Source organism: Pinus tabuliformis, chromosome 3_1 (assembly GCF_031772625.1).
Source record: "Pinus tabuliformis cultivar Carrire ecotype Pingquan chromosome 3_1, CPIR1, whole genome shotgun sequence".
In the NCBI taxonomy this organism is placed as follows: Eukaryota; Viridiplantae; Streptophyta; class Pinopsida; order Pinales; family Pinaceae; genus Pinus; species Pinus tabuliformis.
Window position 1 is genome coordinate 632,286,452 of NC_142301.1, and position 14,878 is coordinate 632,301,329.

At 35.3% G+C, this 14,878-nt stretch overlaps 1 protein-coding gene across 1 annotated transcript in view; it reads left to right on the forward strand.

Annotated features, from left to right (window-relative positions):
• Positions 1 to 230: 230 nt before the first annotated feature.
• LOC149188646 (putative cinnamyl alcohol dehydrogenase 7/8) overlaps positions 231 to 14,878 on the forward strand; it is a 53,616-nt gene continuing 38,968 nt past the window's right edge. Inside the window, exon 1 of the transcript XR_016256300.1 lies at positions 231 to 470. The gene's annotated coding sequence lies outside the window, so the exon portion shown is untranslated. The remainder of the gene's footprint in view (positions 471 to 14,878) is intronic.

Here is a 14,878-nt window from a genome sequence, read left to right on the forward strand (position 1 = left end):
AAATAAATTTAATATTTAAAAATTATCAGAACATTTAAATTATACAAACTTAATAATGATTTTTCACCTATGCTCAAATTTTAAATCGACAAAGATATGTACCAAAAGTCACGCTACTGCAATGATGTTGAAAATTCGATGTACAAACGAAATTGTACAATGCAGATATAAGCAGGGGCCTTCACTGTTAACCTGCATCTTCTGTTCCATTATTAATCGTTGGCTGATAAAAGAGGAATCCCGCTTGATCTCGATCTGCGCTCTCTGGTCTCTTTGTCTCTGAGCATTCCCCAGCTGCCGACATGGAGAAGAAAGAAGAAAAGACTGCTAAGGGTGGGAAATTACAGACAGGGAGTAATAATTTGGCGAGCCTTCTGCACTAGCGTGGGGGTGTAAAGAAGAACATGTTTATCTCCATGTTTGCACCTTTGAAAGGGAGTGTTCGACGGACTCTGAGCAAAGCCAAATCGGTAATTATTGTTATGCAATGTTGGTAATTATTGTTATTAGTGTATGAGATTATGAATTAATGAATCGTCGTAAGGGTTTTGTAAAGATTGAGCAGATAAGCTGTTTTCCTCTGAATGTAAGCAAAGCTCTTTCTTTTCAGAGTCGGATGAAGGGCTTGAAGGCAGTGTGCGCACTCAGGGTCACTGCTCGGCGACTGTGACGTCATACCGGGTCAGTGGATGCCCTCCATAACACAGCATGCATATATTTGTATGTACAGTTTCTGAGAATAAAATCTTGGGATTTTGCCTCATCATACTAGGTAGCAAGTTGCAATATTAGCTCTGAATATGGAGAAGTTGACAAGCGCAAGAAATGGCCTGTTTTCAGTCTTATGCTTAATGCTCTGCTTCCGGCATTTAGAGGAAATGTGATCTACTTAGCTCTGTTTATTACTGTAGAAATTTATACGGATGATTGATGTGTCCTACAATGGCAAGGATTTTGATTTTGTTTTGGTTTTTTTTTTTATATTGTTCACTTTTGTGAGCTGAGACATTGGTCTCTCAGGTTTCAGGTTCAAGTCTTCCCTGAATGAAAAAATGTGTCACAAAAATAATCAAGTTTCATGGTTTTTCTTATAATTCTGTCAAGAGGAAATCTTTCTACTCATGATACAGTTAACCATTTTACAGAAAGCAGCATCTATCGTGTACTTGTTTATAAATATTATGTTTTTTAATGGTCACATCACATGTTGGACTAGCAGAGTAACAGAAAAGTGCATAGCCGTCCCAATCCAGTAGTTTGCTACACCGCTGAGAGCAAGTAATAACAATAAATATCAGACAAATACATAGTTGTCCTTATGCTTGCAAAATGACAGGATTGTCCATGAATGTCAGCTAAACACTGACAGCTAAAACAAGAGCTGTAAACAAAGCCAAAAGAGATAAAATACATATATGTGGATCCATGTGTAAACAGTCTCAATTTGCATTTGGTGCAGGGATTGGATTCCTGAAAGGACTGAAAATATTCATATGATTGGTGGTTAATCTGTTCAATTATAGCCCAAAGATTATTTTTTAAAAGGAGACTTTCTTTTGACTAGCCGTCTGCTGCATGATTCCTTTTCATGTAAATATGTGAGCATGAAAACAATATGAAGGTAGCATGATTCCTTTTCATGTAAATATGTGAGCATGACAATAATATGAAGGTACCAATAATAAGCTTGATCTACAGTATTAATCCACTTAATAAATGGCATTGATTCCCGTCCATAATATGTGAACATGAAAACAATATGAAGGTAGCATGATTCCTTTCCATGTAAATATGTGAGCATGAAAACAATATGAAGGTATCAATAATAAGCTTGATCTACAGTACTAAGCCAGTTAATAAATGACAATTAGTCCCTGTAACTGAATGCCACAGTTCTTTTGGAAAATAGAAGCAAGTTTTTGCAGGCCAAAAGTTCCCAACCCCATTTTGAATTTTCATTTTGAAACTGTAGTCGAGAGAAAGGAATAAGATTAACCCTACTCCACTGTTCTGACCATTGTTGATAAGGTCACTATCAAAAAAAGCCCACGGCTTAGAAGTATCGATACTTTCAGAAATAATAGCACTAGGACTGCAATAATGCAATAATACTTTGCTCTGACCATGGTTGCTGCAATAAGGAGTCGTCTAACCAGGCTGAAGAATTGTCCGGATGGTCAAAAATGGTCAGAATCCGGGCAAAAAATTTTCAAAAAATCTTGTAGAGGCAGTGTTTGAATAGTGTTTTTAATGGTGGAAATGGATTCAGCACCATCAAAAACGTCTAGGACACCTAAAATTTTGAAGTTTAATAACTATAACTTGGATTTACAAAAATCCTTACCAGATTTTCTCTAAATATAACCGGAATTTCCATAAATTTCCAGGCAACTCCTCCCTCCATAAATTTCCGAGCAACTCCTCCACCTGGTTAAACTACGCGCCGCAATAATACCTTTTTCCTGAGACCACTGACATCAAAATTCCAACCCCTTGTGTTTAGTGTGCACAGGAACCGAAATCTTGTCGGGTAAACGCCAAATATATGTGTATGACCATATTTTTTTATTTTTCTTAAAAGGAAGTTGGCGGTCATTTTCTTTTGCTAAAACCCCAAATCTCACGGAAATTCGCCTTGACATAGCCTTTACCCGGGCTATTTATCTGATAACGATGGGATTAACGATGGAATCCCATAACTGATTTACTAGCTGAAGAGGCATGTATCTGTGTATCTTTCTCCCATTCTAAAAGTACCACGAGGCAATAGAATTTAAAACAAATGCAACTAATGAGGTTACTCTTCGGAATATGAATTCTTGAATGATGTTGAAACCTCAAACTCGTAATCAAATTTTTAGTAGGGACAGTTAGGTACTTCGTATGCTTTATGCTTTATTAATTAATTAATTAATTACACTGAAGGTGTTCTTTTTGACCTATGCACTCTGTTAAATGTGAAATCTGTCCACATTCGTATACATTTACGTCACCTGCCCACGGGGACGGCTGCTTTCACCTATTAAAATGAAAAAACATGCCCCGAGTTAGAATCGATTTGAATCCAGAGGTAGGGATATCCCCAAGTTATAGGATCGGGTGGCCACCGTAGGGTCAGGGTCCAGGATTTCTATTTGTTGTTGGTCACCTACCCTATGCGTCAGAATTTCTATGAGACGCCATTATCAACACATTGCACAATTCACTATTTCTATTAGATACCATTGGCCACATAATTGAAGATAAAATATAATCGAAATTGTCAAGCCCAGTTGTCGTCACGTCACCAAATCTTGATTCCATAAATAAAAAAAACTCGATTTTGTGCATTGCCTTCCGAAGAGTCAAACCCATTGGATCCAGCGATGTGGCCTCCCCCAGATTTTTTTTTTTAGGATAGTCTTCCCATATTAATTCATTCCAATTTTACGTTAAAATAAGCCATGGAGAAACTTAGTTTGGTGTAGGCTCTTCATTGATACCTTACATTTGGATGTCAGCAGCGGAGTTACCGGAAAAACACAATGAAAGCATTAAACTTACATCGAAATCCAAAGAGTCTCCTTATTAACGAAGTATGAAACTTACATTGAAATCCAAAGAGTCTCTTTATTAACGAAGTATGAAACTTACATTGAAATCCAAAGAGGTTGCTTTAGATAGATATTACGATAGGGTACGGGTATAACTAGAGAGAAAGGAGACCATTTGCATCGGGCTATTATTCACTAAGAATTCCTTGAGCTCTCTGATCTACTAATGGGGGTACCAACTGTTATGAATATATAAAGAGAGCGTAAAACATGAATGAGCTTTCAGAAGCAGCGTGCAAAAACCAGTCAAATAATTGGAATTCCTCGCATGAAGAGGTAATGTCCACTAACCAGAAATAGGTCGAGAAGATTTTCCAAGATTTGATTCTCCCATCCCCATATTCTTACATCCCACCTCCGTTATGCAAAAAATAAAATAAAAATAAAAAACAGTATGAAAGAGCCAGAAAGAACCATTACCATAAAAAATAGGATTCAAGAAAGTTTACTTGATTATAAAAGAAAATAGTTTAATTTCAGTAACATTGAGTTTATCATTAATCATGAATTTCAGTTATATAGCTAGAGGACATCTGCAGTCTATGAATGTCAAAAATTTATTTGAAAGTGAGTTAATAAGTTAACGCATTCAATTTCTTGAGTACAAATATCTCAGAAAACAGTCATTTCACTTATACAGCTGGAGGACATCTGCAGTATATGAATGCCAAGAGTCCAGTGTTACTTGGGAGCGGGAGCGGGAGCGGGGAGCGGGAGCGGAAGCGGGAGCGGGAGCGACCATTTTCAGAAGCTCCCGGTTTGGGAGCGAATCCCGGAGCGATTTTTTAAAAATATATATATTTTTTATATTTTTTAATTTTTGATACATATATGTCAACAAAAACATGTAGAATGATGAAATAGACATAAAAAACATAAAAAAACATAAATTGATCATTGAACCATATCACATCAATCATCTAGAAATTATAATCGTCATCAACCTTAGTAAAATAATAAATTAAAATAACATTCAATTCAATAACATTTATCATCATTGATCACCAAAGTAACAAGTTGTACTTGTAAGCCAAGTTTAACCATTACAAGAAGTAATATCGAAGATATTTCTAAGTCCTAACTTCTAACTGTTAACATGATATGAAATGTTAAAAATTTATAAAATGAAACATGAATAATGAGATGAAATGAAACAACTTTAGTCTTTCACAAAGCATCATATTCATAATTCACAATCATTACCAATGAGTTATAATTGCCAAGGCCCAACTTCAAACTTCAAATTTTCATTGTCACAGTGATATAATGTTTACAAAAAATATCATAATGTCATAATGATATGAAAGAGTCAAGAGTCAAGAGTCAAGGACTCAAAACTCAACACTGAACAGTTATGAAAACTAAAGTGACAAGTCTAATAGAAACTAAAAAAGACAAGTAAACTGTAAATCTACAAGTGGCCCTTGCCACGAGAGTCTCCAGGAGTATAAGTAGGTCTTGGCGGTCTTCTAGGAGTCTCCCTCCCAGACCGACGACCAGAACTAGAGCCTCCACGCGAGGGTGTCGATGGAGGTGGCGACAGCAATGGAACAAGACTCGGGCCCCGAGAACTGCTACTGGATGGTGGAGGTGGAGGTGGCATGGCTGCTGCAGCTGCTTCAGCTTCATCCCGTACAAGCTCATCTTCTAGTTCTTCCATATGTACAATGCCATCCTCTAAATTGTCGTCCTCAGGGTGACTGTCCCAAATTTTATATGTGGGATCTTCATTGGCCCGATCACAGTAATGGCTCAACAACCTCAAATTGTAGTGCACATAAACCAAGCTTTCTGCTCGGTTTTCGTTGAGCCTGTTTCTTTTCACATTATGTATATAACTGTAGGTGCTCCAACACCTCTCTGCAGAAGAAGAATTTACAACCTGTGCAAGAACTTTCAATGCCAATTTTCGCAAAAGTCCGTCGCCGCCATATGTTTCCCACCATGTGAGAGAATCAAATTTATCTTTGTCGTCCATTGCATGGAAGTTACCATACAAACCACTGCCAGTGAAGTATCTGCCTATTTCAAGGCGCACAGCTGCACATTCCTCCCTGTCAGGCACCAACTTTTCTAATGCATCCAGATATCCTTTAGTTACCTCTCGATCTAAATGGGGTTTGGTCCTAACACCACCCCCTGCTGCAGGTTTGCCCAACCAAGAATCTGAGTAGTATTTTGGCGTAAGGATATACGCCAAGCAATGTAGTGGAAGGTTAAGCTTTTTCCACCGTTCACACACACAATCGTGAATCAGATTGTACAAGTCGGGATCTCTGTTATTAACAATGTCTTTTATTTCCCCCAACATGGTATCCATTTGCTCATACACCTCGCCAATCACCGGTTTGTCTGTATCTGCAAACCGAATCATGTTATAAATTGGCTTGGTGAAATCCAATACCTGTCTCACAGCTGTCCAAAACTGCCCATCAAGAGCGGCCTCCTCCACCGTATCAAAACCTGCAATGTCAGCTACATTTGTAGCCCTTTCCTTTAACACCTGCCAATTTGGACTTGATACCATGCTAGCTAAACCCTCTCTTACCTTCAAAAGGCGCCTGAAGGTGAGGTAATAGCTACCAAATCTAGTCCTCGCAATCTTCAGCAACTCCAATCTCGAGTGACTGCGGAAAAGGCCATGGGTATTGCTATGTTTTGTAATAAATTTTATCATTTTTTTTCCTCTCTTGTACAAATCCCCAATCCATTGGTATTGTTCATTTTTGTTTTTGACAATATCATGCAACAGAAGGTTCAATGTGTGAACCAAACATCCAGACCAAAATATGTTCGGGTATCTATCCTCAATAATTGCTCCCGCTGCCTTACAATTAGGAGCATTATCAGTGATGACTTGGATGACATTGTATGGGCCAATACGCTCAATTCTTTCAAGCAATGCTTCTGCAATGTTGATAGCGGTCTTGAACTTGTCTGAGTAATCATGTGCAGCTAGAAAAATGGGACCACTTCGGGACACAGCAAGAACACTTATCAATGGCTTGCCTTTTACATTTGTCCATCCATCAGATACAATGGACACCCCATTGTCAGTCCAAGAACTTGTCATTTTATTCAAAGAATGTGATATTTTTGCTTTTTCATGATCAAGGCCAACTGTTCTTGCCTTGTCATACCCAGGGCTCTTGTATCCTTTAGGGGCATCATTTATGGCAGAAACCATTTCGTGCCAATAAGGTGAGCGTAGAACATTGAATGGTATCCCATTTGCATAGAGGAACCTGTAAATTTTTGAATCCACATCATTCCTACACCCCTCATCAAGGAAATCTGATATGCTTCTACGGCGTAAAGATGATGACCCTGAGCCTCCATGTCCATATCCACTGCCTTGGGAGGATGCTGAAGGAGTTCTTTGTGAGCTTGGTTCAAAGAAACCCCTTGATCTTTTTGCTTTGTATTGGGCGTCCTCCTCTTCCTTTATGTATTTGGCTCTATCAACTGTTGACACCCCGTTGCAAGTTCTGATTCCTATTTGTTTCTCTCCATCCCATGCCCTTTTCCCGCAAAGGTGTCTTCTCAAACGGGTGTATGAGCCTGTGAAATCAGTGTTGCAATGGGGGCAATGAAATTTAGTGGTTCCACCCCCTCTCCCTGTTTCAGGCCTCTGAACATATTTCCACAATGGAGTTTGGTCTTGTTTAGTTTTTTCACCCTCATGTTCACCCTCCACATCCTCCTCACTGGGGTTTTCACCTATTTGACTTCCTCCGGCTTCTTCATCCACCTCTTCAGGGTCAGGCCCCCTCCGTTTCCTACTCTCCACCACCATAATAACCAGAAAGGGGACCAGGAAGAGGAAAATGCCAATAAAAATGCTCAGGTCCATCGTGTTTGATGTTTGTAGGGTTTGAGTCTTGAATCTGCAAATTAATTTAGTTTATTGGGATTAATTCATTTAATTTATTAATTTAATTTAAATTAATGATCTTTAAACTCAAACAGGTAAATGAAACTAACCAAATTAACTACCTAACCAGCTAAACTAACTAAATGATTAAGTTACATACCTCTGCAAGCTTGCTCCTCGCTCCTTGGCACTTGCTCCTCGCTCCTCAGCTCTGGCTCCTTGCTCCTCAGCTCTTGCTCCAGCTCTCAATCTCTTGCTCAAGCTCTCAATCACTTGCTCAACAAAGTTGTAATGACAAGTTTTTGGCCCATTGGGCTTATAAAACAAAAAAAATTAGCTAAATTTTTTTAATTTTTCGGGTCCGGCGGAATTTTTTTCCGCCGAACCGCTCCCGGCCGGTTAAAAATCGCTCCCGGAGCGTTTTTTAATGCCCGGGAGCGATTAGGGAGCGATCGGGGAGCGATCGCTCCCGGGCATTAAAAAACGCTCCGGGAGCTCGGGAGCGATCGCTCCCTGAAACGCTCCCTATCAGAGCAGGGAGCGTAAATTTTTTTAAGGGCGCGCGCTCCCGAAAATCGCTCCCGTCCGGGAGCGATTTTGGGAGCGCGCTCCCGACCCGCTCCCGAGCCGCTCCCGCCCGGAGCGCGCTTCGGGAGCGGGTTCGAAGGGGGGGGGGGCGCTCCCCCGCAACACTGCAAGAGTCTATTTGGAAGTGAGTTAATAGGTTAAAGAATTCAATTTTTTGATTGAAAATATCTGAGGAAACACATTTTTATAATAAAGTTTGAGTTGAAGCTTTTCATATTGATATTCTGAAACAAAATTTCCACCAAAAAGGAATTTGGTAAATGTCAAATTATTTACTTACTTCATTGAATTTAAATGAATAGTTGATCCTTTGGCTTTAGCAGAAACACAGGCCCTGAAGATGTGGTGATAAAGGTCATTTACTGCGGAATATGCTACACAGATTTGCATCAACTTCGAAATGACTATGGCATTTCTCATTACCTAATGGTCGTTGGGTATGCATATGTATATTGTTTTAAGATCATATGATATCACCATTAATATACGTGAAGGTTCTCTGTACCAGTTATGTGAGTTTTTTTTTGTGGCATGCAGGCATGAAGTGGTGGGAATTGTAACAGAGATTGGTAATGATGTGAAGAAATTCAAAGTGGGAGAACATGTAGGAGTGGGTTGCATTGTTGGGTTGAGTCGTAGGTGCCAGGCCTGCAATGATAGAATGGAACAATATTGTAATAAGAGGATTTGGAATTACAACGATGTGAATCCTGATGGTACTAGCACCATGGTGATTGATGAGATGTGAGATGTGAGTTTTTAATGGGAAGTGTAATATCATTATTGGGTTATTAGTGGAATGTGGTCTTGTTTATGTCGGTTAGGCTAGCTACTATATTAATCACTAAGTTTCTCTCTTCAATATGGATTAACGGGATTCAACTAAAAATTTCATAATAAGTTTACATGTTTTGTTGAATTAAGTTGAAATCGACATAATACTAATTACTTTTATTTGATCATATCTTTAAATTTAAATTAATATATAATTTTAAATTAATTGTTATAGAGAAAATAAACTATTTATGAATATATTATATTTATATATGTATGTAAATATACATTTTGATAATTAGACAAATGTGTTTAGAAATTATGAAGAAAGATGATGAACTAATTTGTCTAACTACTAGAAAGTTAAGTGGTTATGATTCTTGGTTCCCTTTCTTGGACATAAATAGATCCCAATGGAGAGGGAAGGGGTTCTTACTTTTTCCAAAAATTTTTGGACAAAAAAACAGAGCAAACTTAAGAAAGTGTAGGTGTATGCATTCAGCAATGAGCTTTATTCAAAATGATCTTTCCAATTTTTTTATATTTTTAGTATATCTTTACACTTTTAAAAACAATTACTAATTATAAATTATATTAAAACTATTATGAAACAAAATAATTTAAAACAAATGCTACATATAAAGTTACTTTTCTGAATATGAATTCCAAAATGATGATGAAAACTCAACTCATAATCAAATCTTTAGTAGGGACCGTTGAGCACTTCGTCTGCTTCATTGATTATTGTTCTCAATTAATTAATTGCAGATTGTATTAAATTTAATTAGATTCCGAAATTTGATGAATAAAATTAAAATTTAGTAATTGATCTCACTCTAGTACATTTCATTTTAGTAAAATACAGTAATTGATCTCAAAAACTTCATTTTAAAAATAACCCTGAATCGAAATGATTACAGTGAAATCGTCTCCTTTCCTTATGTTGGGCATATCCATATCAATCTACCTTCTTTTTCGTTTGCTTTTTGGATTTTCTTCGTAGTTGGTGCTGCAGATATGAGGGTCGTTTCCTGCAGTTCTACCAGTAGGCAGTGCACAGAGATACTGAACGTTTTGAGATATGGTTGCGAGTTCGAACCCTGGAGGGAGGCAACACTTGTCTTCGTTGTGGGGAAGAATTTGTGGAGGAGCCGTTATTTTTTGTTTGACAAATTTTACTTTTATGCTGTAATTTAATCAGATTATTTTTTTGTTTGGAAAATTATGGAAATTTCCGTAATTTTTGGTAAATTTGGTAGAGATTTTTGTGATTATTTTTTGTTTGGAAAATTATGGAAATTTCTGTAATTTTTTGGTAAATTTGGTAGAGATTTTTGTAAATCTAAATTATAGTTATCAAATTTCAAAATTTTGGGTTCCAGAAATTTTTGATAGTGCTGAATTTATTTCCACCATCAAAAATATGATTCAAACACTGTTATTACAAAAAATTTTGAAACTTTTTAAAGTAAATTCAGACCACTTTTAATGACCAGAATAATTCCTCATACTCATCACACTCCAGTTCTCCAGTCTGAGTAATACTGCCCCATTTTGACAAGTTCCTTGATGGTGCTGCCGCACCGGAGCCGTTCAATGCCGATATCGATGATGAGTTTCTCGACTTCGACTCGAGTTAGTAGTAAAGAAGAGAGCAGCTGAATATGTACCAAATGTTTCAAGCCTCTTTCAGCGGAGCAAGCTCAACATTGTCTTTAAAATTTCTGTTAGTTCAGTCCATATAATTGGTTTTATCTTATGTCGTGTTTTAAATAGGTGATCCATGGGAAAGTGGGGAATCACAAGAAAGGGCGGTAGGGTTTGGTGCGGTACCTTAAATTTCGTGGATGAAGCTGCCCAGACTTACGATTTGGCGGCCCTAAAGATCGGAGGTAAGAAGGATTTTTTTGATGTACGGCCCCACATTAGGAAGGAAACCCATAATACCACGGACTCGAGAAGAGGCCAGCCAGAAATGAAATCATACATAACCCAAAAGCGGATATATTTTTAGGGTTTCAAAATAGCTAAACCAGATATTTCCAAACCCTAGCCATGACGATCCAGGGTTTCTAAATAGCGAATCCCCGTTACGAAGCAGTTACCGTCTAAACTTGGACCAGAGTGATCCGGATAACAGAGATTCTGGTGAATCACTTCATTATTTTCCATTTTCGAGTAGACATATAAGATAAGGCCCTCGCTCATTACTTGAGATTTGAATGGGGCATTTCAAATAAGCGTTTTATCTCAAAATTCAGGTGTTTTTTGTTTTCCAATATGGTATATTGGGGTTGGTAACAAAATCACAATCGGTAAGGGGCGTTTTGAGTCTTCCATTGAAATCTAATCACTGTGACCTGGTGTTACATGCAAAGTAAACAAATATGATAATTTTTTTGGCAAAGTTATTTGGAAGCATGCTAGAAAATAAAATCAGGGAAACGGGTAGAAGCAGTCTTTAGTTGCTTTGTTTATTTCACAGAAGTATTTGACATAGAATGGAGAAACATGGGGTTCCTCGGGATTTTAGAGGAGCTCTAAATAGGATGTATGAGGAGGTGAACATCAAAATTAGAATTTTAACAGGCATCTCTAAAAGTTTAAAAGTGATATCGTGGTCAAGCAAGGTTGCCCTTTGTCTCCTACTCTTTTTGTTTTATATATTGACAAGCTTGAAGAGTGGCTAAATTTGCAAGGGGGTGATGGTGTCCATTTGGGCGAGTTTGTTATAAGGCTTCTTTTGTATGCGAATGACTTTATTTTGATTCTTAAATCTGCTCTTAGTTTGCAAGAGCACTTACTTTCACTTGAGCATTTTTGTAGAAGGGTGGGGATGCAAGTCAATATTAGCAAAATGAAGGTAGTGGTTTTTTGTAACAAAAGAAAACATAACCAACATAAGTTCTACTTTGAAGACGACACTTTTGAATAAGTTGCAGATTACAAATACCTCAGAATTGACTTCAACAAAAATTTAAGTTGGGACAACAAAAATCAACAAAAATCTAAGTTGGGAGGGTTGTAGAAAGAAAAGAACTTTGGGGGGTTGGAAAGCATTTTATGCTTTTCAAAATAGGTGTAGAGAGAGTTATGAGACTGGAAGACCACTCAAACTCTTTTTAGGCTTTTAGTGATTCCAATGATTCTCTACGATTGTGAATTGTGGGCTAGTGGTACATGCAATGGAAACAAATTGAGAAAATTCAGAAACGTTTGATTACAAACAAGTTCAAAATTACAAGCGTGGTTCTTATGATATCTTGTTAAGTGAAATGAGGGTTGCTCCCATTGAAGCAATCACGAAAAAATTATGGCTTAGTAAATGGGGTAATTGCTTGAACATGTGTGACACAAATAGTAAAGATATAAAAGCTTTTTCCCATAAATAGTAAATAGATAGAAACACAACTTTTGTTATGGATAAGTTCCACAAGCGTACTTGGGATAAGGAGCTAGGGAGAAAGAAAAAAATACTATATTGAAGAGTTTAATTCCAATCATAATCATCAACAAAAAAATGGGCCAATATTTATTTGAGAGCCAAAATTCTTATTATTTGAGAGCCAAAATTCTTATTGCTCAGTGAAAGACTAATTCTCAAAGGGCAAAAAAAGTGTGGGAAGAAAGAGTACGTATTTTTTTCTCTTCTAGAAAAGTTGTTGGTATAGAAACACATTTCATTTTAGAATGTAAGGCCTTCAAAAATAACATGGAAAGTTTTCATTTTAGAATGTAAAGCCTTCAGAGATAACATGGAAAGTTATGTATATATTCTAGTAGTGAGCTTTTAGGATAATTTATTTAACGAAAAATATATCAAAAAACTGAAATGTGATACAGCAATCTATACTATAAACTATCTTTAATTTCGTAGATGTTAAAAATAATACATTTCTTTTTCTCCACAACAATAAGCCAAAAAAAAAATGCTTATAAAAACTACAGCCCTGAACATGACATTTTCCACTGAAATGTTCCCTTCGTCACTATACACTTTTTTGAAACCATAGTGTTTGGGAATTTTAGAAGGCTGAAGATATTAAGAGTGCATAATTGTCGATATTGTAATTAATCTCTGAAGGACTACTTTTTGGCACACAATATTATTGAAACAATTTGGAATTTTGATGGAATTATATGTTAATATTTTAAATTTGATGTAACTATAGGTTAGTATTCTATATTACATGGTTTAAAGTATTCTATATTACATGGTTTGATTTATTTAAAGGTATCAAATTTATTATGTGTTAATAATAATTTTGTATTTTAAAATTTTAAATCTATGTAATAAAATTTATTTAATTATATTTTTGTGATAGTGAAATAGAAAACATCTTTATGTATATTTATATTGAGAATATTTCAAATTCATGTAATTTGAATTTAATTAATTAATTATGTGAAATATTTTAAAGCTAAATTAAATTATGTAATTTTTTTTTTATCAATAAATCATGTGGCATTTATGTTATTATTTTTGTTAAATACTATTTTGTTATTGATGTTGATTATGTTTCTATGTTTTATGATTATTTTTTATGTTATTGTTTTGTTATAGATTTTGATTATGTTTTTATTGTTTAATAATAAGACGCTAATTACATTAATTAACACATAATTCATCACATTTATCAACACATAATCAAATATTTCAACATATAATATTCATCCAATATTTAAATTTTAATATTTAAATTTATTTATAAAAAATATAATAATACTGTAAAAATAAAATATTATTTTAATATTTAAATCATATAACTCTCGAATGGCACTTTCTTTTATATATAAAATTAAATCATTTACTAAATAATTCACTTCTCAACCATTTAAAAATATAAAATATGTTTTATGTTAAAAAAAAAATTATAAATAAAAATTTCATATTTTAAAAATACCATATAACTATGGAATCCCCCTTGTATATATATATATATAATTAAAGTATTTAAATCTTTTTAATAAACCAATTATCTAAAATATAAAATATTTTTTATGCATTTTCTTTATATGTTATTTAAAAATATTACAAATTAAAAAATTCATATTTTAAAAATGTGTTTTAATTAAATTTTAAAAGCATGGACGTGGTTGGGCTTATTTCAACTCTACAGGGTTGAATAAAAGCTGAAATTTCTTTCACCATTTTGGCATTGATGTAGTTGGCCAAAGGATATTTTTTTATGATTTAGTGTTGTTTTTTTTAATATTATTATTTTTTATATAATTTGAATTTTTCTATAAAATATATTATATTGGAAATTAAATAAAATGTATATTAAATGATCTCAAAGAATTATGTATAGAATGTGCATATAAATAAAAATAAGAAATAGTTGAATTAGTTCTTAAGTTTTTTGGACTCCAATAACTACTCAATTTAATTCTATCATTAATCTTGAGGATTAATTGTCTAACATTCCCCCCTTAATCTGAAGGGATGTACAAAAGTCCAAGAATGAGAGCTCAAAATGCAAAAAAAAATGCATCTCAGACAAGAGCTAAATGTCTCTTGGAAATCGTTTTTAAGAATGACCACAAACCAATATGGGATAACTCAAAGTATCAACCAACACAAACTCTGGAACCTTTATAGAAATTCTCAAAACAACCAAAAATGTGGTTTTAAGATGACCACAAACTCTGGAACTATCACAATAGTTCCTCGACCAATTCCAAATATGGAAGTGTTCAATCAACTCAACTCTGACTTAGGCTCACTTGACATCTGGAACTTGAACCTGTAGCAGACCATCAACAATTCCCCCCTTGTTGGATACAGGGTGAGAAGTATTTTTCATCATTGCAAGGTTGGTCATCACTCTCGAACATATCCTTCGGTATGACTTGTAAATCTTCTTGGTTGTTTTTTTCCAATCCCAAGAAGCAATATATCCGAAATTTAGCTTCTCTATTGTAGTAGTCTTCTTTTTGGAACATCTATTATATGATGATTTCACTTTCTACAATGCTCACACAGGTGAAGATTAAAACACCGATCTTCCACATGTCCAACTTTGTTACACTGTTGGCATCTATCAAC